At 42.6% G+C, this 21,937-nt stretch overlaps 1 protein-coding gene and 1 long non-coding RNA gene across 5 annotated transcripts in view; one reads left to right on the top strand and one right to left on the bottom strand.

Moving 5' to 3' along the window:
- MCPH1 (microcephalin 1) overlaps positions 1-21,937 on the bottom strand; it is a 249,402-nt gene that overhangs the window by 46,472 nt on the left and 180,993 nt on the right. The window lies entirely within an intron of this gene.
- Positions 14,461-21,906, top strand: LOC141374374 (uncharacterized). 2 transcript variants are annotated; one of them, XR_012381198.1, is made up of 4 exons: positions 14,461-14,676; positions 14,912-15,070; positions 17,026-17,088; positions 21,690-21,906. It is a non-coding gene; the product is annotated as an uncharacterized lncRNA (long non-coding RNA). The 2 variants fall into 2 exon arrangements; XR_012381197.1 differs by lacking the exon at positions 21,690-21,906 and adding an exon at positions 19,862-20,069.

The following is a 21,937-nucleotide window of genomic DNA, read 5'->3' as shown; positions in this document are numbered from 1 at the left end:
TATCTGTTTCTCCAAGGACCTAGAATACAGTATGTCTATAGCTTGTTCCCCAACTGACAAAGCAAGCTGGAAAGGAGATGGCAAAGATGTTTCTAAAGGGCTCTTAAAATATTGCTGAGTTTATGAACATGCAGGATTTTTAAAACCTGGAGAATAGAAGAGAAAAATACCTTCTAGCCTAACAGTGCATCCCACACAAGGGGCGATTTCAATGGGGAAAGTCTATTATTTATGTAGAGACTGGCTTCATGGGTTAGCAGAGGAAATCACTGCTACCAGGGTTGATCATTCAACATTTGATCATCTATAAACACCATTTGAGATCAAGACCTTAGTAAACAATATCCCTAGGGGTCAATTATGACATAACCCAGAAAAGAGTAAGCACACTTACTATAAAAGTAGGCACGTAGCAATCACCACACAGAGTGAGGTGGCCCTGGGGTGGGCAGGCCCGAGACGGAAGCCAGGCTTTACCAGCCCATGAGGTGTTCACAGTGACCTCACACAGCCTCCGTGTCCTGGGCTGCGAAGCACCCATCATCCGAACACCTGCCTCACAGGATTCCTGGAGGAATGACTCCGTGAATGTATGGGAATAAACTCTGGAAACTCTAAACCGCTCTTTAACGTTTATATTTTTTAAAATGTATCATTTTAAAAAAGCTTTTTGTCTTGAAAAGTTATTTATTCATGCAAAAAGTGAACAGGCAGACTTTCACAGAAGATACGTGAAGAAGAGGTCTTTCCTATTGTTCATTTGGAGAGACTACAAACTACCAGCAGGAGCATCACAGGTTCTTGGGCACCAAAGCCTTCCCCTCTGCTCCTGAGCTCCTCTCTCATGTACCTATGATCAGTTATTGCTTCTGACAACGTCTCCACACAGATTGGAACCTGACATGCCACACAAGAAAGACTGGTTCCGGAGCCACCTTCCAGATTACGCCCCTTGTCAGTCGGAACCCACAGGCGGTTGAGAGTTTGGGGAACAGCCAACCTCTCCTGCTTCCTACCCAGGATGTCTTGCTTTCTGCGTTCGCTGCTCCATCTTTGGTTACATTGGTTTATGACATGTTTCAGAAAACATAAACCAAATGTGCTTTCGCTCTTTTCACACATGAAATGAGTATGGGCTGAAAAATATTTAAGACAAAGTTGTCTCCCCTGTCTCCCAGCTTTATTTTACATTCTTTTTTCTACATATAATTATTACACAGTGGGATCCTTCATTTTCTTCCAGTGAAGTTAGAACACGCTCCCATGCTATTGAAAACTCTGTAAATATAATCATTTACTCATACTTCTCGCACTGCATCTGTTCCTCACCCCCCATACACTTTTTCTATTATGAAGAACTTTCTCATGCAAAAATGTTTAAAAAGGAAGGTAGCATTTGAAATGCAACAGAATGAGATAGTGTGGGGACAATATGTCTTTTTTTAGGCATGTCTTAGATACGTTAAAGGAAAAACAGCTATTTGTGAATTGAGACTTTTTATTATTTTCACTTCCATAAGCATAGGTATGTATAGAATTATTCACTATATACTGCTGCATCTTTGCATCTGGGCTTTCTGACAAATAAGATATAGAGGCATTCAAATGGCTACACACTGGTTTAAAAGTTAATAAACCCTGATGCTGTGCACGTAGCTTATGTAGTTGCCACAGCAGCATTGGAAGACGACACAGTGCATTTTGACGGACGAGGTATGGGTTTTTATTTGTTCCTTTTGTAGAGCTTAGGAAAGCATTACCTCCAGGCAGAAGATCAAAGTGCCTGGCACATAGTAGGTACTCAATGAAGTTTTGTTTCCTTTTCCTCCCCCACCAACTTGTCTTCCTGAAAACAAAAGCTTTGTTGTTCAGGATTTCATCATTTCCAGATGCCTGCTCTTCAAATGACATCCAGAGCGAAACACACTGATGTCACAAAGCCTGGAATTTCTGGTGGGAAATCGGCAGTAGATGAACTCACTGGATACTAAGATCCTGTTTTCATGTCAATATCCTCAGTAATAAAATATGAGGAAAGAGAGGAAGTATAACATAAAAATAAATATTCCTTACTCATTATCACAGTCTCAATTTATGCTGAAAAAGACTCCCATAAACTGCGGTATAGGTTGTTCTTAAGAAGGGATAAAAAGAAAAGCATGCTTAATAAATGAAAAAATATATCGTTAAAGTCTGAGTTCTGAAAACAACTTTATGTCTGTGTTACTGCATTTCTCTAATATCCATCGCCGTAGAACCAACTTGCCTTTCCTGAGACACCAGGACGAACACGTCCTGTTGAAATTCTTGTTGGTAAATACATCTTCTAGGTATTTTGATGATCTTATGCTTTAATTCTCATACATCCATTATTTCACAAAAACCTACTTGTAACTGTATATTTTCACTGATTACCATGTTATTCTTTTAATGTAATTTCTGCCTGTCTACCCTTTTGATCACTTTTGTCCTCATGCTGTAGCAGTAACAACTCGAAAATAAACTGACCAGCAAACTGACCAGACTCACTCTCCTTCAGAAAGTAGTCTCACCGTCCCTTGTAATCCTCGCATGTCCCTCAGGGATGGGGTCTCATGTGACCCCCAAAGAGCTTATCAAACTATTGCTTCCAACCACAGTTTGTATTCCAAGGCATGTTCTCACAAATGCAATTTTCTTTTCAGAGCTTTCCTTTTCTAAACTTTTTTTTTTTTTTTTTAGTATATTAAGTGAATTTTTAGTTCTTGCTCCAATAAAGGTCAGCACCTTTTATAGACTGACAGCTTCATGGTTGGCCCAAACCTTCTCCTGGCTCCAAATCATAAAGTTGCCCCAACTGCTGCAGCTACCGGTGCCTCCTCAGGACGACGAACAGGGCGCGTGCTGTCTCTGATTCCAGGTCACCCTGCTCAGGACCTCACCAACAGCTGCTGTGGGCAGCTCCCCTCACTACCATAAAGGACTCCTCAGCCTCAGTGCCCCTATAGATCTTCCCATGGCAAAGTGAGAAAATTCTTCTTGGACCTCTGTTTTCCCCAAATGACCAGACTTTAGAAGGCTTAAAACAAAATGCCTCGGAGATGCCTTGGACTGAAGAGAGGCTGCCCTCCATGGAACTCTGTCCCTGGAGGGCTTTTTCAAGTGGGCTCTCCTCCAGTACATCAGCCAGAGGACGCTCACTGGCTCAGAGAGCTCAGACTCATGGAGCACAAATTCTATCATCAGCACAGGTGACAAAGAGAAATCCCCCGCCATACGCTTCTGGGGATTGCTAATTCATGGCCTTTTGTAAGCTCATGCCTGAGCTCTCTGAATAGGGTCTCCACAAGTATCTGCTTATTTACCAAGGACCCCTTGCAAGTAAGTATGCATTCGTATCAAGAAGTTCTGGGCTGCAACCTTATCACTGTGAACTTTTAAGACCATAATAAACCAACGAGGCCCCAAGATTGCCGTTCTCCTGAAAAATTACCAAGTGATGTGTAACTATATACAAATACATGCCAAAAATCATCATCAGATTCATAATAAACAACTAGAAACAATCCAACTGTCCACCAATCACCAAATGAGAAATAAATAATGCTCTGTATCTTGAGTGTAGTGGTGATCATAGAGCTGTATACAGTTGCCAAAAGTCATCCAACTATGCACAGAAAGTGGTGAATTTCATTGCATGGAAATCATACTTCAGTAAGGCTGGGAGAAAAAAAAATCATGAGCTGAAAAAAACAACAAACAAAATCTAAACCAGAAGTAGATCCTGTGATAGCAAAGTCGAGTTGGAATTCAAGGGACTGAGTTAGAATTCGGTTCAGAGCACTCCGTATTTGCCAAACTTCAGTGAGTCATTCTTCCTTTCGACTTATTTTTACGAAAGAAAGAGGCATTGTAGAGACTTCTGGTCTATATAATTCGGACCACCACCAGAGATGGGCAAGCCTGCTCCTACCAAATCAATACACATCATGGACAACAAAAATCAGTGGCCATTGCCAACACGGAGGACCCGGAACATATATCCCTAGCCCGGAATGAAAAGTGCTGGGTGTCCAAGAGAGGAAAATCGGTGGTCCCAGAGCTCCCCACTGAGGAAGGCCGCTCCCCTGGCCCTCCCTTTGTTAGCGGGAATAGTTCTGTCAGGCACGAATCATCACAAGGGATTTCAAGTCAGGATGCCTCTGTTATAGGAGGTTTGTGTGAGAAACAAGGTGTGCTACTTTAGCCAAAGACACCTGTGACAATCAGAAGGTATGCTTCCAAATCCCTCACCCCTCCCACCCGTCCTGAACAGTCCTGCCAGACTCATCTCACTAAAAGCTGTATACTGGCTGGCAACAGCCCCGCTGCCCGCAGCCCCGGACAGCTCCGGGGCTGAGCATTCCATCTTCCTTTGCCAGAGGTACCCCTGTCCTCTGATCCATAACGGAGCGCTCATGGTTTCCTATACTACCCTGGACTTCTCTTGTTTGCCTTTAGTTTGTTCCCTTGGCCAGAAATCCCCTAATATGTGTATTTCTAAGCCTGTGACTGGCCTACTGGCAGATACTCGGTAAGTGCTGCATGGGTGGTGGGCTTGTTCTGCAGGAAATAAATGATACATGAGGACTGAATCCGGTGGCTCTCTGCACATGGACACCATTTACAATGACGAGCACACAGGCTGGGAGGGTTCTAGCAAGGAAACCCCAGTGGTAAACTGTAGCCCTGGGTCCCGCCTTTAAAAGCAAGCAGATAGCAGGGAGTATACTTGGGCTAGACAAACTCTCTTCTCAGAGTGGCTTGAGAAATTTTGTTACATTACTGCCCAACCGTGTTTTTTAAAAAAGGATGCGTTTGTTTGTTTTGAGGAAGACTCTGAGAGTTAATGGTACAAGTGAACTTGTGTTAACATAAAGACGTGCAATAGAAACCTCATGCCTTTACCATACTCTTGGCCAGCTTTTATGTTATAGAAACTGAAGGGTACTGTTTTTTATTTTTCAAAAATTCTGCTCTGCAGTCCCATGACATAATTGGTCATAAAGAATAAACGATAGACCAAGGTGTTCAGCTACTGGGCTCAATTTTATAAAAGAGGAGAAAACAGCAGTTAAATGTAATTTCTCTGTCTTTTAGTGGGCAATACAGAAGGGGGGACATTCAAGTGTGCACGGGAACCCAGACTAGATGCATGAAGTGAAAATGATGTCCGCTGTCACTCATAAATTTCAATAAAAGAGAAAAAAATTACCGTATTCTCTTATTTTGTGACATTCAGAAAGGCAAACCTGGGAAAGAGGGGCACAACATGCTTCCAGAGCATCCTATTCATGTGAGGTGGAAGACGGGCGGTCAGAGGCTGGGGCGCTGCAGCCTGGGGCTAGGATGAGCCAGCATCCTGGGAGAGGCTCTGGGACAGCTGTGGCTGTGCTGGGTCACACTTCCAGCTGTGGTGACCACAGTCAGATTCAACTTCCTGGTAGCATTCCCCAAACTGTCTCATTTAAACAGGAAACTCATGGGACAATTGCAGGACACACGGCTGTGGGTGGACACAGCCCTTGCCTCACATGTCACTCATATTGCAGCTTACCCTGGGTCTGCGTTTGTGAGACCCACACCTTCTTTCCCTACGGAGTCCCAATCATGCACAAGAGCTTTCTTTGTCTTGCTGAAAAGACATTTATTTGCCTTAGGAAAATTCAGAACCCGGAGAGAAGGCTTACTAGTCTGAAAATACTAGAGATATCAAGTTTCACCTCCAATACTCGAAACTGACCTGCTGGAAGACAGTTTATATTCATGAAATGCTGCCCCTCTTGTGCTTCCAAGAATGCTGGCAATGGGGCAGCAGTGGGGCAGAGAAGGCGTTTTATCTATTGATTCCTAAGGCCCCATGAATCAGATTTGCCAGTTAGACTCAAAAAGTTCCTTATATTTTATTTGGACTTTTAGATTCTTGGGAACCTCTGACATCGTCTCCATTTTGCTCTCTGTTCATCAAATATGGGCTAATTGTGTAAGTGGGGAACACGGCTGACCCAACCTGTTCAGCAGAACTGTGTTTACGGCAAGGGCTCCCCAGAATGGCTATATCTTGTCAGGATTATCACTGTGTTTGGAACATGCCAGCAGGATAGGAAAATTTTATTGTAAAGTCACTTTAAAAAGTCACCACAAACTACTTTGTGTATTGTCAAATTTTGGAAAAGATTAAGTGACGCTGTGGCCAACACAGAGAGATGTTTTGTAAGATAACCCCGGGTTACAACGGTCTGAAAGAGCATGGCCTGGGACAGGCTGTGTTCTGGTGGTAAATTATTGTAGATGGGGAATGTGTCAGGACAAGCATGCAAAAGGACGGGGATACAGAGAGATTATAATAAAAAAGGATTAGTCTGGTAAGACTTTTAACAATAATCTCCATCTGCTATGTCTCCTTATAAATCCGTTGAAATATTTTTGTGGGTGATTCTGTTTGCACTAACTTCTAATGTTTTATGGTTTACTAAACCCTAGATTGTGGTAGGAATACAAACAGTAGGAAGAGGAAAGATTCACATCTCAGATGAACTTGAAACTTCCCCAACATTCCAATTCCGTAGTATTAGTTTTACAGTGTGTACTGATTCTCAATTCAATTTGCAATTTTTTATTACAAATTCGATGTACAAATATGAAGGTTTCAACCACAGGCAAACCTGGGAATTGGCCAGAGTGTCTGAGAAGTGACCGTGGCAGGAATGTCGGAAGGTTTCAAGTGGATCAGACCCAGTGCTATAAACAGCAAGTCTTGCCGAATGACCAATGCATCCATCAAACTGGTGGGAATTTCAAGGTCTAATCAAGTTTATACAGTAAACTTTGAAAGAGCCACCAAAACAAAGTCCACCCACCTGGAAGTAGTAAAAACTCAAAATTTAGGACAACAGAAGGTACCCACAAAGTGCCAAAGATGATGATGCTAAAAACCAACCAACCAACCAACCAACCAACCACCCCGATAACAACCTAGAAAAAAAGGGCCTCCAAGACAATGATGCTGCGTGCGACCACCTCTTTGGGGTCAGGTTAGCCTATGGGCCTTTTCTACAGAATAACCCATGTAAGATAACTCTAGGGCTATTTATAAAATGCAAAAATGATCACTGCCCCCCCCCCCCCAAAGCTTGATTTCTTGCTCATTCCCAGCTTTCTGCAAGCTAGCTTCCTGCTCCTCCCTTACAGGACTTACAGGTTTTCCTCCTGAGAACTCTACATCTTCCTCACTCCTGCCCTTTATCCAGGCATCACATCTGAGAGACGGGATCACACTACACAGGCCAGCTCCGACTTGCAATATTTTTTATTCCTTTAGCCAGCTTCATTCTGTAAGGCCTTTTCGTTCTTGACAATATGTAAAATTCATATTTACTTATATATTTAAATTTATATATTTGTTATTTATTAAATTCATATATGTAACATGTGTGTGTATATCTCTTGCACTAATACAACATGCATGTCCCATGACAGTAGGGGTTTTATATGTCTTACTGCTACGAAGCCAGTGCCTTGCAGGTACACGGAATGTGTTTAATGAATATCTGTGTGTGTTTGTGTATATTCATAACATCTAAGGAATCTTTCATGGGACATGCAGTCAGCTACTGGTCTCAATTCTTTCTCCTTGTATCATGCTTACAAAAACTGCTGGGCACCTAATACTCAGCAAGACACCGTGCTAGGCAAGATGAAAAGTGACATTTCACTGACGGGGTTTTCGTTTACTACAGAATAGAATGATCATGGGTCCATGGCTCAATTTCAATCTGATGAATACCCAAATGCCTGGAGAATAAAGTGCAGACCTTCGGAGCAGAAAGAGACTTCTCCTCAAGGACTGTCGCCCTCAGAGAAAACTTCATGGAAAAGCATTTTATGGGGAAAAAAGCAGAACCTTAAGGATGGGGGAGGCTTTGGAAACAGAGAACCTCACGTGGGCCAAAGACTCTAAGAAAGACCAGGAAGAACAACACAGGGATGGGAGACGGCACACTCTCTGAGAAACACAGGGTTTGTGATGGGGACAAAGCAGAGAAGGAGACAGCTGGAGAGAGCCACACCGTGGAAGGACCCCAAGGAACTGCATCGCAGACAACAGTGTCCTTGGATGGGGGACGGAGGGCCAGGTATCAGTGCTCTAGTTTCTGTGTTGAGTGGTGAGTTCAGAGTATTTATTAAATAAATTTTGGTATTAAAAGACAGACAAAAACAATCCAATGAAAAAGAAGGCCCTCATGCACACAGCACTAAAGAGGGCATGTCCTGAATCAAGGATTGTGAGTAATCCAGTTGTGAACATCTGAGGTTATGGAGGCAAATACTCAGACGGATTGGTTATTTGCTTTGGAGTCAGACTGGGGTTTGGATTCTAGCTCTGCAAGCTCAGTTCACTTCACTAGATTTCAGTTTCCTCAACTGTGAAAGAGGGTTTCTTACCTTGAAGAGTCATTATGCGGCTGGAAAGAGCGAATGTAAGTGAAGTGGCTGATTAACCCACCACTGTAACAGGGAGCATCTAGGAGTCCGTTAAGACACGGAAAGCATTATTCCAAGTGCTTCACAAACACAGTAACGTGCAGCCACCATGCTGACATCAGAAGGGATGGTGGGGGCATCTGAACCCGCGCCTCCCCGCTCTTACTCAGCCACCCCATTGCACCATACCTTCCCACCCCACCGATCCCTGAGCCTAGGGCTGGAGGCTACACAATGTGGGCAGGAATCCATCACAGCCAATGCTGACCAGTTTAGAAAAGTTCCAACATAATTTACAATTTATCCAAAACTATTGAAAATCAGATAGTAAACATAGAACCACACATAAGTTGGGGCATTTTCTTCACATAACTAACTTTCTTGTAAGAATGTCTAGTAAGAACCATCAGAAGATACTGTTCTGTTTTCACATGAGATCCTGATGTTTAGGTTACATGCTAATGATCAAAAAGAAAACCAAAAGGGAAGGACAGGGAATGATTGCTTTTATCCCTAACTTGTGCTCTTCTCGGTGATATTCACATGTAAAATTCCATTGCTTTTCTTGGTTCCAGAGTTACAAACAGTACAAGGGCATCGAATTTCAGAATAACAAGTAGAAACCAGCAGCAAATCCAAATCCATCCCCCATTAAAAAAGACATATATGGCTGAATCTTGAACAATGAGAGCGTTAGGAGCACCAACCCCTGTGCATTCACAAATCCACATACAATTTTTGATTCCCCAAAAACTTAATTAATAGCCTATTGTCGACCAGAAGCTTTGCTGATAACAAGCAGGTGATTAATATATATGTTGCCTGTTATATGTATTATATACTGTGTTCTTACAATAAAGTAAGCTTGAGAAAAGAAAATGTTACTAAGAAAATCAGAAGGAAGAGAAAATACATTTATAGTATGGTCCTTGTCGAAAAAAAATCCACATGTAAGTGGACCTGCAGAGTTCAAACCATTATTGTTCAAAGATCAACTGCACTTAATGGTTCTGAGTCAATAACACTCAAAGTACAAAAATATTACAAGTGTACAGTATATATCTGTAGGAATAAGAACCAGAAGATGTGTTTACACAATATGCTAAGTAGCACACTAGCCCCTGGGAAGTCACCTGGCCACCCCGCAAACTTGCTTCCTCATCTGTGAATGAATGCTCTGAGTCTCTCTCCAACTCTGAGGTCCTTTTAGTTTAATGAGATAAAGGGCCACAGGCTAGATCAAGAAAACGCTAACACTTGACTTAATACCTTATGAAGTATTGGCAAATGTCACATGACTTCAGTAGGACAGGGGAGACCTTTGTCTGTAGTTGGCTGGCATCCGAGCTCCAATTGTTTGCTGAAACAATCCCCGCCTCACGGGTCCCGGTGGGATGCAGAGCCACTTTCCCACCATGGAGTCTGGAAATGCCAGATTCTGACTTTCCCAGCTCACTTGGCTGCTAGGGCACGGGTAACCTAAGGGTTAAAATCTGACCCTCGTGACCGAAAAAAGCAGAAATCGGGCAATGCTCTTTGTCGGGGTTGGCCAAGTTTGGTAGGGCTGGCTGCAAATCTGGCTCCTGCTGGTTTGGGGAAGTAATACCTCACCAGGCCAGCTCTGTGTGGGAATTATGAATGTAGCTTAGTCTATGTAGTGTCATTATTATTGTCATTTTTTGAACTACCCAATATCCTTTCAATTAATTCCATTTCTACATAAATCAGAAAGCATCAGTTTCCCTCACTTAGATTAACTAAGGCCCCTGGCTGTGAGTGCTGGTGACACCTGTTTTGGGGACATAAAGAGTTGTTGGATGCCCCTTATTTGTCTTATTTTTCTAAAACCATCACATTATCTTATTTTCTCGGGAAAATTTGCAAACCACTTGGCATATACAATCAAGCGTTAAATTACAGGGTCAATTTCAAGCCCGCAATAACAACAGAAGTATGAATAAAATGTCCCAAACTCTACCTGTTAATCACACGCATAGCACTTTTCATAAAGGAGCCCAAGGCGAACATTTTACTTACTGACAGACAGGGCTTAATCAGAGGGTGACAGGTCAGCTCTGACATTGTGAGGACTGATGGTGTTCAATATCTAGTTAGATCCAGTAGGGGATGGCTGCTATCAGTTATTTCTCCAGGAGATGGATCTAAAATCTCATTCAATGAAGCAATCTTTCCTTGATCATTAATCATATGGAGAATGGGACTGAGGAAGGGCAGTAAACTTTGCACCAGACGCTGTGCCCGATACTTTGCCGGTGCCACTGAACTCTCCAAATAACCCTGTCACAACTGTTCTCAAGTAACAGATGGAGAGAGGAGAGGCTGCAGGTAGTTAAGGCTGATAGGCAGATGTCAGGTGGGTCTGCAGGAAATGAAAGAGGTTCTCCTACCCTCGGAGGCAGCCCCATCTGGGGCAGTTCCCAGTGTTCTGAAACACCCTTGGGCCAGTAGAGCCTTGGAATTCCATCTTGGTTTGAAACATCCAGACCTGATGACCCAGGCCCTGTTTGCTCTTGGAGCGCTGGCCCACTGCTAGGATCTCCAGGCTATTTCTGCATAAAACCCAGGCACTCTGCCCTGTGGAGTAGCTCCAGGAGTGATCAAGTCTGTGGGCTAGAGAAGCCAAACTGTATTCCCAACGTTTAAGCTATCTCACAGGAGCTAGTGTGAGCAGTGCTAGGACCAGCGTCCGAGTTTGAGTCATATGAGGCATCACTTATCTTTCGCGTTGATCTGCCCAGTTTCTTTTTTTTTTTTTTAAAGATTTATTTATTTATTTTGAGAGAGTGAGAATGAGAGAGAGAGACAAGAGAGGGAGAAGCAGGCTCCTCGCTGAGCAGGGAGCCTGATGCGGGACTCGATCCCGGGACTCCAGGATCATGACCTGAGCCGAAGGCAGTCACTTAACCGACTGAACCACCCAGGCGCCCTGCCCAGTTTCTTTTGAGAAGCAGTGCATCTGCTCAGGCCCTGAATGAGCCCGTTTCGCACTGAGAAACTTTCTGATGTGTCTCTTACCCGGAACTCTCCTGTGTGAATGACAGAGCTTTTGAAATGGTCAGACACCATCCCTGGGTTACAGACGTCCAAATATACATCTTGCATACAGAATTTTGATTGCTGACCAACTACATTTGATTCTATTCTGTGTTCTCTAATCTACTGGCCTTTTGGTAATAATAAACTAGTCTATTCTGAAAAAGGAGAAAAAAGACAATTACATAGTGAGGTTTAGATTATGTTTAGAAAAAATGGTCAAGTATTTTTCCCTTTTAATTATTAAAACGTTTTAAATATATCTTAAAAAAGAAAGAGAAAACAGGCCTAGAGAAGTTGGATATTAGCTCTTGTGTTCTGAAAACAGGCCTATTTTTGAGACCTAAATAAGCACATTATGGAAAGGGGTTTCCCAAAGTTTTAGGCTTCAAGCCTTATTGTTTTCTCACTTTTCTTTTGCCAACTAAAATGTTGTTTAGAATTGATACTGGATAGCGAACAGCTGCAGGTTCTGGCTGAGTGTTTTCCTAGAAATACCAGTTCCAGAAAGAATTTCCACCCGTTTCCCTCTCCCATGAGCCTTCACAGTGGATCAAACTGATTCTTCTCAAAGATCATGGTCCAAATGTTTACGAGAGCAGTTGAGCATCTGGGAAACAATACCAGGGCAGTATTTTTAGTTGTTGGTCAAAGGAGAGACCACTTCTGATCTACCCAGTGGGTGAGCAAGGCAGAAAAAGCCCCCATTTCCAATTCAGAAATAGAGGAGCTATTCTGCTGTCTCACGGGAGGATGTCCACGTAAAGGAGAATTTGTTCTCTGTGACACCCAATCAAGGACTGGTCTGACTTTTCTTGGAGCTACTTTGGAGGCAGGTGGAAGACACAGACACTGGATTAATTAGGCCCTGGATCACTTCGGTCCTGTGCAGGAGATTAATGAGAATTCTCACCAGCTCCTTCCAGATTATAGGATTACTGATAATTCCTTAATTTGCATTTCTTCTATGTCTAGTACAATGTCTTTCATTTGTTGAACTGAATAAGAGGAAACGACTGAAAACGGACAGGGCTATAATATTATAGAACTGTGTTCCATCACTTACTAGACCTAACACAACACTGCGGTTCAGGGGCATACTGAACATCATTCTGCCCTTAAAGAAGGGAAACGTGTTATCATGGAAGATAACCAAATGCAATCCCTTTGGCTTAGAGCAGTCGTCCAAAAGAAGGTCTCAACATGTTTTGAACAAGAAGGGCAGAGTAAGTGTTGCTAGCAAGCACACAACTAAACAGCTGCAGTGTCTGGGGGAGGCTGCAAGGTGGCAACACATTTTAACACCCTTGCTAATGCTAATGCTAATTTTGGGGGAAGCTGTATTAGTTTGTTGGTGTAGCTGTAACAAAGTGCCACATACTGAGTAGCTCTGACATCCAAAATGTCTTCTGTCACAGCTCTGGAGACTAGAGGTCTAAGATTAAGAGTGTCCACGGGCTGGTTCCTTCTGAGACCGGAGGGAGAATGTGCGCCAGGTCTCTTCCAGCTTCTGGTGGTTTCTGGTGATCTTTGGTGGTTCTTGGCTTGCAGAAGCATCAGCCTGACCTCAGCTTTCATCTTCACATGGTGTCCTCCCTGTGTGTGTGTGTGTGTGTGTGTGTGTGTGTGTGTGACCAGATCTCCCCTTTTTATAAGGACACCAGTCATATTAGATTAGGGCCCACCCTTCTACAGTTTGGAGCCACTACTGTAATTTAACTAATTCTATTTCCAATGATCCTATTTCCAAAGAAGGCCTGATTCTGAGGTACTGGGAGTTAGGTATGAATTTTTAGAGGACCCAACTGAATCACAGCAAAGGCCCTCAGAGAAATGACAAATTTATAAAAAAGTTACCTTGCTCCTAATTATATCTTGCAGATTTTATTTTCAATCACTTGTAGCATCTCATAGACACTACGAGGTAACTTTACATAGACCAGCCTGGGTCTTCTTTATTTACTATCTCCTCTAGAGCAGAAATCTAGAGAACAGGACAATATGCCAGAATCCACAGAACTTGCACCAGTGGAATTGTGGTCAAGGGTCAAGGCCGACGACAACACTCCGCTATTTCACTTTATCTAGAAAAACCTAGATTGTTAAGATTTATGCAATTTACATAGCTGTTGTTTTTCATTATTTCCCTATACTACTTAATACTAAGTCATTTAATAAAACTGGCACTGATATTGATCACGAAAATTACATTACAACTGAACGTGCATGAAGGTGCGTTCCTCACCTCCCCCGCCTTCCTCTGCCCCTGGGCTCCCATGTGTCACGTCCAGCTAGCTGCCATCATTCCTCCCTTTTCCCTCTCACCCCTATATCTGGTCTTGTTATGATCCTGTTGGTCCGCTCATCGGGTTTGCCCTTCATTGTTTGGAGAAAATCTGCAAAACTGCCTGCTCTGTTCTTTCTCCTCTCCACTCCTCCTCAAATTCCACCCTTCAGGTCCCTCGCCTTCTTTCCCAGCGCCTGCTTCCTGGTCTTTCTGTACCGGACTTTCAGATGAATTCCTCTGACTTATCCTTCAACTCAGTGAGTCTTCAGATCTTTAGATGCATCTAATCTTTTTGATCTCTATGAATTTCAGTTATTGTATTTTTTTTATTTCATGAGGTTTTCTTTTTAAGTCTACCAGATTTTTTCTTCTTTAGTGTTACGACCCTTTAGGTGTTTCCAAGATTTTATATCTTTAAAGCATGGTAAGTGCTATGGGTTGAACTGTGCCCCCCCTCCCCCAAGATGTAAATCTTAACCTCCAAATGTGGCCTTCTTTGGAAACAGGATTGTTGCAGATGAAACTAGTTAAGCTGAGGTCATAATGTAGTAGTATGACTGGTGCTGTTATAGGAAGAGAGGCCCATAAAGACACAGGGACACACACAGGAGAGTGACAGGTGATGACCAAGGCAGACAATGGGGCTACATGGTTGTAACCTAAGGAATGCCAGGGATCATCAGCAAACCACCAGAAGCTATGCAGAGGCAAGGAAGGGTTCTCACACAGGCTCTTCACACCTCCGGCTTCCAGGACTGGAAGACAGTACCTCTGCTGTTTTAGGCTCCCCAGTTTGGGGCACTTTGTTACAACAGCCTGAAGAAACTAATCCAGTATGGATAGTTATTTCATAAAATGTAGCTGATAGGTTCCATTTATAAAGTTCTTGCCAGTCTGCTTTGGCCATTTCTTCTTTCTGCGGACTTTTGCTAATGAGACTATGTCTGCTTACATGTTCATTTATTCTTGCGAGTTACTCATTTTCTTTGGGAAATTATCTGTAAGAATTCTTTGAGACTTAATGATGAAGGTGCATTTAAAAAAATATATTTTATTTATCTATTTGAGAGACAGAGAGACGGAGAGCACAAGTGGGGAGGAGGCAGAGAACCAGGCTCCCCGCTGAGCAGGGACCCCGATGCGGAACTCGATCCCAGGACCCTGGGATCATGACCTGAGCCGAAGACAGATGCTTCACCGACTGAGCCACCCAGGTGCCCCATGAAGGTGCATTCTTTCGGAAAGGATTCATTTTTGCTACAAAACTGGGGGCGTGCATGTGGTAGGGAGGGGTTGATAGCAGTAGCCTGGGACCACTTTGGAAAAATTTAGCATGACTTGAGTTTTTTTTCAACCACCTAATTTGCTCTGTAAGACTAAAAAGGGTGCTCCTGTGGTTATGATCCTCAGGGACGGGCTCCCCCTTTCTGTTTACTGTCAGGCAGCACGGACAGATTACCTTCTGCCCCAGGCACTGCAAGTAGAGTCCCTGGGGCCCTACCTTCATGGAGGGGGTGCCTCTCAAACTCTCCCCTGGCAGAGCCTTTATCTCCTCACCCCACCGTCTGGGCCCTGAAAAGGGAGGTTCAGGTTTGCCATTTGCCAAATGCTTTGAGGGCAAATCTGTTGAATATTCCACTTGATTCCTTTGATCTGTGGCTCCACTTAAATTTGGGTCTGATATTTTCTATTATCTTGTCATTTTGCCGATGCCTTTTTAATGGTTTTTAGATGATTTTACCCAGCATTTTTAGTTGATTTATTTTTTTTAAAGATTTTATTTATTTATTCATGAGAGACAGAGAGAGAGGCAGAGGCAGAGGGAGAAGCAGGCTCCCCGCCGAGCAGGGAGCCCGATGTGGGGCTTGATCCCAGGACCCTGGGATCATGACCTGAGCCGAAGGCAGAGGCTCAACGACTGAGCCACCCAGGCGCCCCGCATTTTTAGTTGTTTTAAGTGGAAGAGTCAATGCCAATAGCAAACCAATCCCATTCCAGAACCCCCACAGCCCCTCAATCGAGAATTCCTACTGACTGTCCCTATCAAGTATTCTCGAGCTCCACAGTGATGTTCCAGTTCAGGCTCCGTAACATCTGAGCTGCTTGGCTGTGCAGTTTCTCATCTCACTCTCTTCCAGCCTCTCTTCCACCGGGCACTGCAGGGGCCTTTCAAAATCAGATGAGTCTACTCCCTCTTTGGAAAACACATCCCGTGGCTCCAGGTTCTGTCAGGGTAAAATCCGAATGCCTGAGCCCGACTCCTCAGGAGCTGATTCCGGGTGGGACCTCCAAGTTCACACCTTCCCTGAACTCTGCTGAATCACATAATTCCTCTTCAGTTCTCTGGTCTCATACTTACTACACATGCTCTTTCTTGGCTTGGAATATCACTCCCTTCACTTTTGATCTCTATTTTGGAGAAGGAATGAGATTTTCTTTTTTTTTAAGATTTTATTTACTTGACAGAGAGAGAGAGAGAGAGCGCACGCACAAGCAGGGGGAGCAGCAGGGAGAGAGAGAAGCGGGCTTCCCGCTGAGCCGGAAGCCTGACATGGGGCTCAATCCCAGGACCCTGGGATCCTGACCTGAGCTGAAGGCAGACGCTTCACTGACTGAGCCACCCAGGCGCCCCACAAGATTCTTTTCTAAATAAGTGAAACATGTGGATCAGACAATCACTGAAAGTACTCTTGGCTGTTGAGTCAGACCGCATCTCTAGTCAGGAGCCTTCCCATGTGCAGTGCTCCTGCTTGGAACTACCCAGAGCCACCAGGGCAGGTGTCACAGCTCTGTCCCTGCGTGACAGAATGCGGATCTATCTCAGCAGACTGTAGAAAAACTGCTGCAAGGATCAGGTCTCTAAACTCACCCCTTACAGAGACAGCACAAAATCCCAGTTTTTTCACTGTTGCTCTGGCACAAGCTCATTTCGGCAGAAACCTGATCACCAGAAGATACTAAAATAGCTTCTAGCTCTGTATGTGATAAACAGATGCTGAAAAATATTTTTCACTGTGTGTGTGTGCATGCACACAACACACACACACACACGTGTAAGTAGGTGTTAAACTTCTGCATATGGTGTGGTGTTCTCTTGCATTCAAACTATAATGAAAGCATTCCAGGTTGTATATTAACTGCTACTGATTTATGCCCTTAATTGATTGTGTCATTTCTATTAGGGACTGTAATAAAACATGGATGGTTTTGCCTGTTATCTGTCACGAGGCCAGCAGAGGGAGCGGGTGAGTACTACCAGTGGATGTGGTACCTGTATTCCCATACAGGTACCATCTCTAGCAGGTATCTGTTTTAATCTTTATTGTAGTCAAGCAAGACTTTTTGACCTATAAATAAAAAAGATCACTGAAATATGCATCAGGATTTTGGGGGAAAGTAAGTATTTCTTTTTGTGCAAATATTCTACTAGAAGAGTGTTAGGACTTTCATAAACCACTGCTTATATATATATAGTTATATATATATATTATATATATATATAATTTTTTTGAGGGAAACAGATGCCAGGAAATAAGTATCTTTTTTTAAATTAAGATTTTATTTATTTATTTGAGAGAGAGAATGAGATAGAGAGAGAGAGCATGAGACAGGGGAGGGTCAGAGGGAGAAGCAGACCCCCCACTGAGTAGGGAGCCCGATGCGGGACTCAATCTCGGGACTCCAGGATCATGACCTGAGCCGAAGGCAGTTGCTTAACCAACTGAGCCACCCAGGTGCCCCAGGAATTAGGTATCTTACTGCCGCTATAAATGTCCTCTCTTTACAGGCTTTGTACAATTTACTTCCTTTCATTTTTTTTTCTTTTGTATCAGTCTTTCTTTGAATTTAGACACTTTCCTTGAAATAAAACATTTTGGGAATATTAATAGAACACCAAAGAAACTGAGATAGTGTTTGAGACAAAAAGTGGAGCATATACATATCATATTATTAGGAGAGAATTAAATCATCAGTTGACAACCATACTTAAGTTGACCAAGGAACAAGAATGGCATGGAGTTATTTTTATACACTTTAATGCAAACTGCTTCCTTTTATGCATAACTATTTGTTATATTTCTAATGTAATTCTTTAGAAACTATATATAATTCTTCAAAAATGAGTTTTTATACTTACAACTCCATAATCAAGCCTAATTTCCCACAGGAAGATTTTTTTATATCAAGTCAGTCAGGCAGACAGGAATACCAAAAGGGGGGTCATGTGCTTTTTATTTTTTTTACTTCTCTGACATAAGCAAATTTATTTATGTTAACCTATAACCAAGAGAGATAATATATCTTCATGTAAATAGCACATATGACATTTTTATCTCTTATTTTAAAAGGTTTCTCATAATTAAGATAAAAATTTTATAAATTTAGATTAAACAAAGATTAATCAAGATGGCATTAAGCCACTTTCAAAGGAAAATTCATTCTGAGAGAAATTTATATACTCCTTTAGTAGAATGGTTATGACAAAGAGACCGGGCACATTTCCCACGAGCAAAGAATTTGAATTCTCTAAAAACATTGTTTAAATGAATTTAGGAGCATTTAATACAAAAATTATAAGCCCACCTCAAAACCTCTAATGAACCATTGTGTTAGTCAAAGGAAAGAGTCTATTGACTTTATATTGGTCACGGGTATAAGAGTAATCATTGACATAAATCAACTGAAAGAAAATGTTTAGCATTTTTTTTTTCTATGGGGAGAAAACAGGACACAGAATTACTGGCAAAAATATTATCAGGCTAATGCACTCATCTACTGTTTTAGAATTTCATCCACTGCCTTTTTAAAGTTTTGACTTGTATCTTGACCTTTTGGGCAATTTTTTTTTTGATGAGAAGATAAAATACTCCATAAAAATATTAGAGAATGAAAATATTTATAAAATCAAACAGCATTTGAGATAACTTTATATAACAGGAGAATTATATAAACTAAAATATTCCTAAAAATTCAGGGAATTTATGATGAAATCTTAAAAAAAATAGTTACTTGGATATTTTCCAAGGTTCTAATAAATAGAAAGCTTTTTCTCTTCAATCTTTAAAGCTACCTATAATGGACGATGTGGCTTTAAAAAAATCAGCATTCCTTAGCAGATGCTATGCTGGTTCACGGCAGTGCAGACTATAAAAGATTCAGAATCTTTTAAGTTTCCTTAAAAAACTATCTGTCCTCTCTAAATGTCTTCCGGATGGCATTTCATAGCAAATACTCCAGTAAGCTAGAAGGAATGAGTATTTGGTACCTTTTTAATTGAGCTAAGCTGAGTAAGAACGACAGTGACCTGAGAGTCACGTGAAAGAGATTTTTCTGCTATGATTAAGTCTGATTTTTCCATCGGTATAACCCCCCCCCCCAAGAGCCTCTGCAGCCCCTCCACTGAACAGAAGTGGTGCAGCTGCCAGAAGACAGGTAATCGTCACAGATAAGGCTGATGTTATCTGGGCCTCTGCCCTTTGGTCCCAGCACTTACTCCCTCTGTTCTGCGAATGAAAACAGGTCTGGTAATGCAGGGGAAATGGCTGTTTCCCAGGAAAGGAAATTGCCTGAAAACACATCTGGCAAAGGGCTTTTTCTCCTCCTCCGGCAGGCAGAGCCTTATTTTAACAAAATATACATTTCCTCACCTTCCACAAAGGTGAATTCTATGTAGCCAATGCCCCCATTCTAAGTGGGGGGCATTTAATTGTTCTCTAAATATAATGGACCAGCTATTTTATGTCACATGCTACCTATATTTAATTGGACAGGAAATTGTGCTAACTAGGCATCACACCTCATTTCAGAACCGTGTATTCTACAAGGTAAGTCACCCTCTTCTATCTACATTTGATGAAACTAAAGAGGCAAAGAAGGGAGAAATCAACAGTTGGTAAAGCCAGGAAATTGAGAATGTAGCTAGAATGTATATATAAAGCTTAACTGACGCAGTTAGAGAATCGGTGGGATTTCCAGAGAGTCTATCCTAAGCTAGTTCACACAATTTGATTTTTTAAGTCTGCACTGATGTGTGCACTTCTGAGAGGACCTCCCCTGCTCCCGGACCCAGAGGTCCAGGATACCGAAGCGGGCACCTGGTGGGCTCCACACACGACCCAGGAGTTCCAGCTCAAGATGACCAAAGGCTGCAAGTCTCTGGCAGTGAGATGGAGTCCGTCACTGGGGATGTGTATCTGTGCTGCACAGGGGTGACCGCCAGTATGAAATGGCCCTCCGAAGGTGTTAAAGTTTTGCCATATTAAAATCAGGGTAAAAAATAGTTGCTTTAAATTCTCCTTAAATTCGTCACCATTAATGGAGGAGAAAGGCCCAGAGACACACTGGGCTGATGGGATTCTTTTTTTTTTTTAATTTTATTTTATTATGTTATGTTAATCACTATTTGCAACAAGGTGGATGGAACTAGAGGGTATTATGCTAAGTGAAATAAGTCAATCAGAGTTGATGGGATTCTTATCACCTCACTTCACTGAGCATTGATTTCCTTGGCTATCCTGGGGGCAAGACTTATCTTCCAAGGGGTGGGTGGGTGGGTGGGTGTGGGTGTGTGTGTGTGTGTGTGTGTTCATAGTTACGCTTTTCTTTTCCTTCTGTCTTTATGGTAACTTGAAGGGGCTTTTTCTTTGGCTCTTAATTTTTTTTTTTTTTTTTTTTTTTTCCCAAATCTCATGGCTGGGAATTATCTTTCACCTGCCAGGTTCAAGATTTAATGGTAGTTCAACATGATTAGCAACTCCAGAGAGAGGCATCACTAAAGTTTTTGCACATGGCTCTAGATTCCATTTGTAGATAAAGTTCAATTCAACATATATTGAAACCAAGTAGAAACAGACATCTTCCGGGAAACTTATAAAGAAATCACTATAGAGGGAGCCTGCTTTTGGAAAGGTGAGATGCTGATTTCCTTCCCTCCCTCCCTCTCCTCCTCCCTTCCTTCCAGTGTGGCTTCATCTTTAGCTCTCATTCATTACTATTTACAATTTGGAAATAAAAGTAAAATAACTTTCTCTAACAACAATTTTATGTCTGCTGAACTTTCTAATGGTTTTCCCCGTGCACTGAACATTAAATTGTACATAAACATGTTGACTGATTATATTTAGCCAATTTTTAAAAAGCCAGGGAGAGGGAGGGAGATGGACAAATGTCTCCAAAGCTGCTCCTAGCTCCAGCATGCCAGGCAGGCGCCCGAGTGTCTTGAGTGTGCCTGTCCGTCTACAAATGGCCACAAATCGAAACAGAGTGTCCCCAGCTTCATTTATTAGGGTATTTCAGTTCCGCAAGTCCCTCCTATAGCAACATAGCAACTTTCCAAAAATTAAGGCCACACTGGCCAAGTGAGCCTGCCCCAGGGGGCAGGCAGTGCTGGGACCAAAGTGTTCTGCTCTGGGTGGTGGTGAGCAGAGCGGGCATGAGATGGCTCTGGAGGGTCTGGGCGGACGGGACAGCTGAAGCCTTAAGCTCAAAGGGTCAGCAGATGTGGGAGATCCATGTGCCTCTTAGTACCTGAGGACTTTCCATGTGTTTTCCAATCAGGGATGGGCTTCTCAGAGCAGACATCTGCCAGGTTCACCTACTGGGATTTTAACAGTTCAGAAAGCTACACTCCCCCCTCTCCCTGGACTAGTCTGTCCCACTTCCATCCCTTGATTTGTCCAACAATTTAACCATCCAGTTAAATCCTGAATATTAAACTGGCTCAACTCTACAACAGAGATCACATAGGCCGACTCAAAAATTCTGTTTGGTAATCCGTGGCTTGGGGGCAGCCCCACTTTGCGCTGTTCCAAAGCTTGTATCTTTTTTTTTTTTTTTTTGGTTTTAGGGTTCCTGAGACATCATTCAAACAGAGCCTAATGTCTGAGATCCTCTGAGATGGCTCTGGGTGACCTGGGCCTCTCGAAGATTGTGGTAGGTCAGATTTCATGATCCAGACAGGAGTGGATGTCCATCTACACGGACCTACATTTTGGGAGGGGACATTGAGGCCACGAACAATGGGAGATCCTCTGGCATTTCCCACACATTAGAGCTTTTGTTCCACAGGCCAAAATGAAGCATGGTCAGAGTTTT

Source organism: Callorhinus ursinus, unplaced genomic scaffold, assembly GCF_003265705.2.
Source record: "Callorhinus ursinus isolate GAN/ISIS: 27379988/994484 unplaced genomic scaffold, GSC_fseal_2.0 scaffold17, whole genome shotgun sequence".
NCBI lineage: Eukaryota > Metazoa > Chordata > Mammalia > Carnivora > Otariidae > Callorhinus > Callorhinus ursinus.
This window is presented reverse-complemented; position numbering and strand designations above follow the sequence as displayed.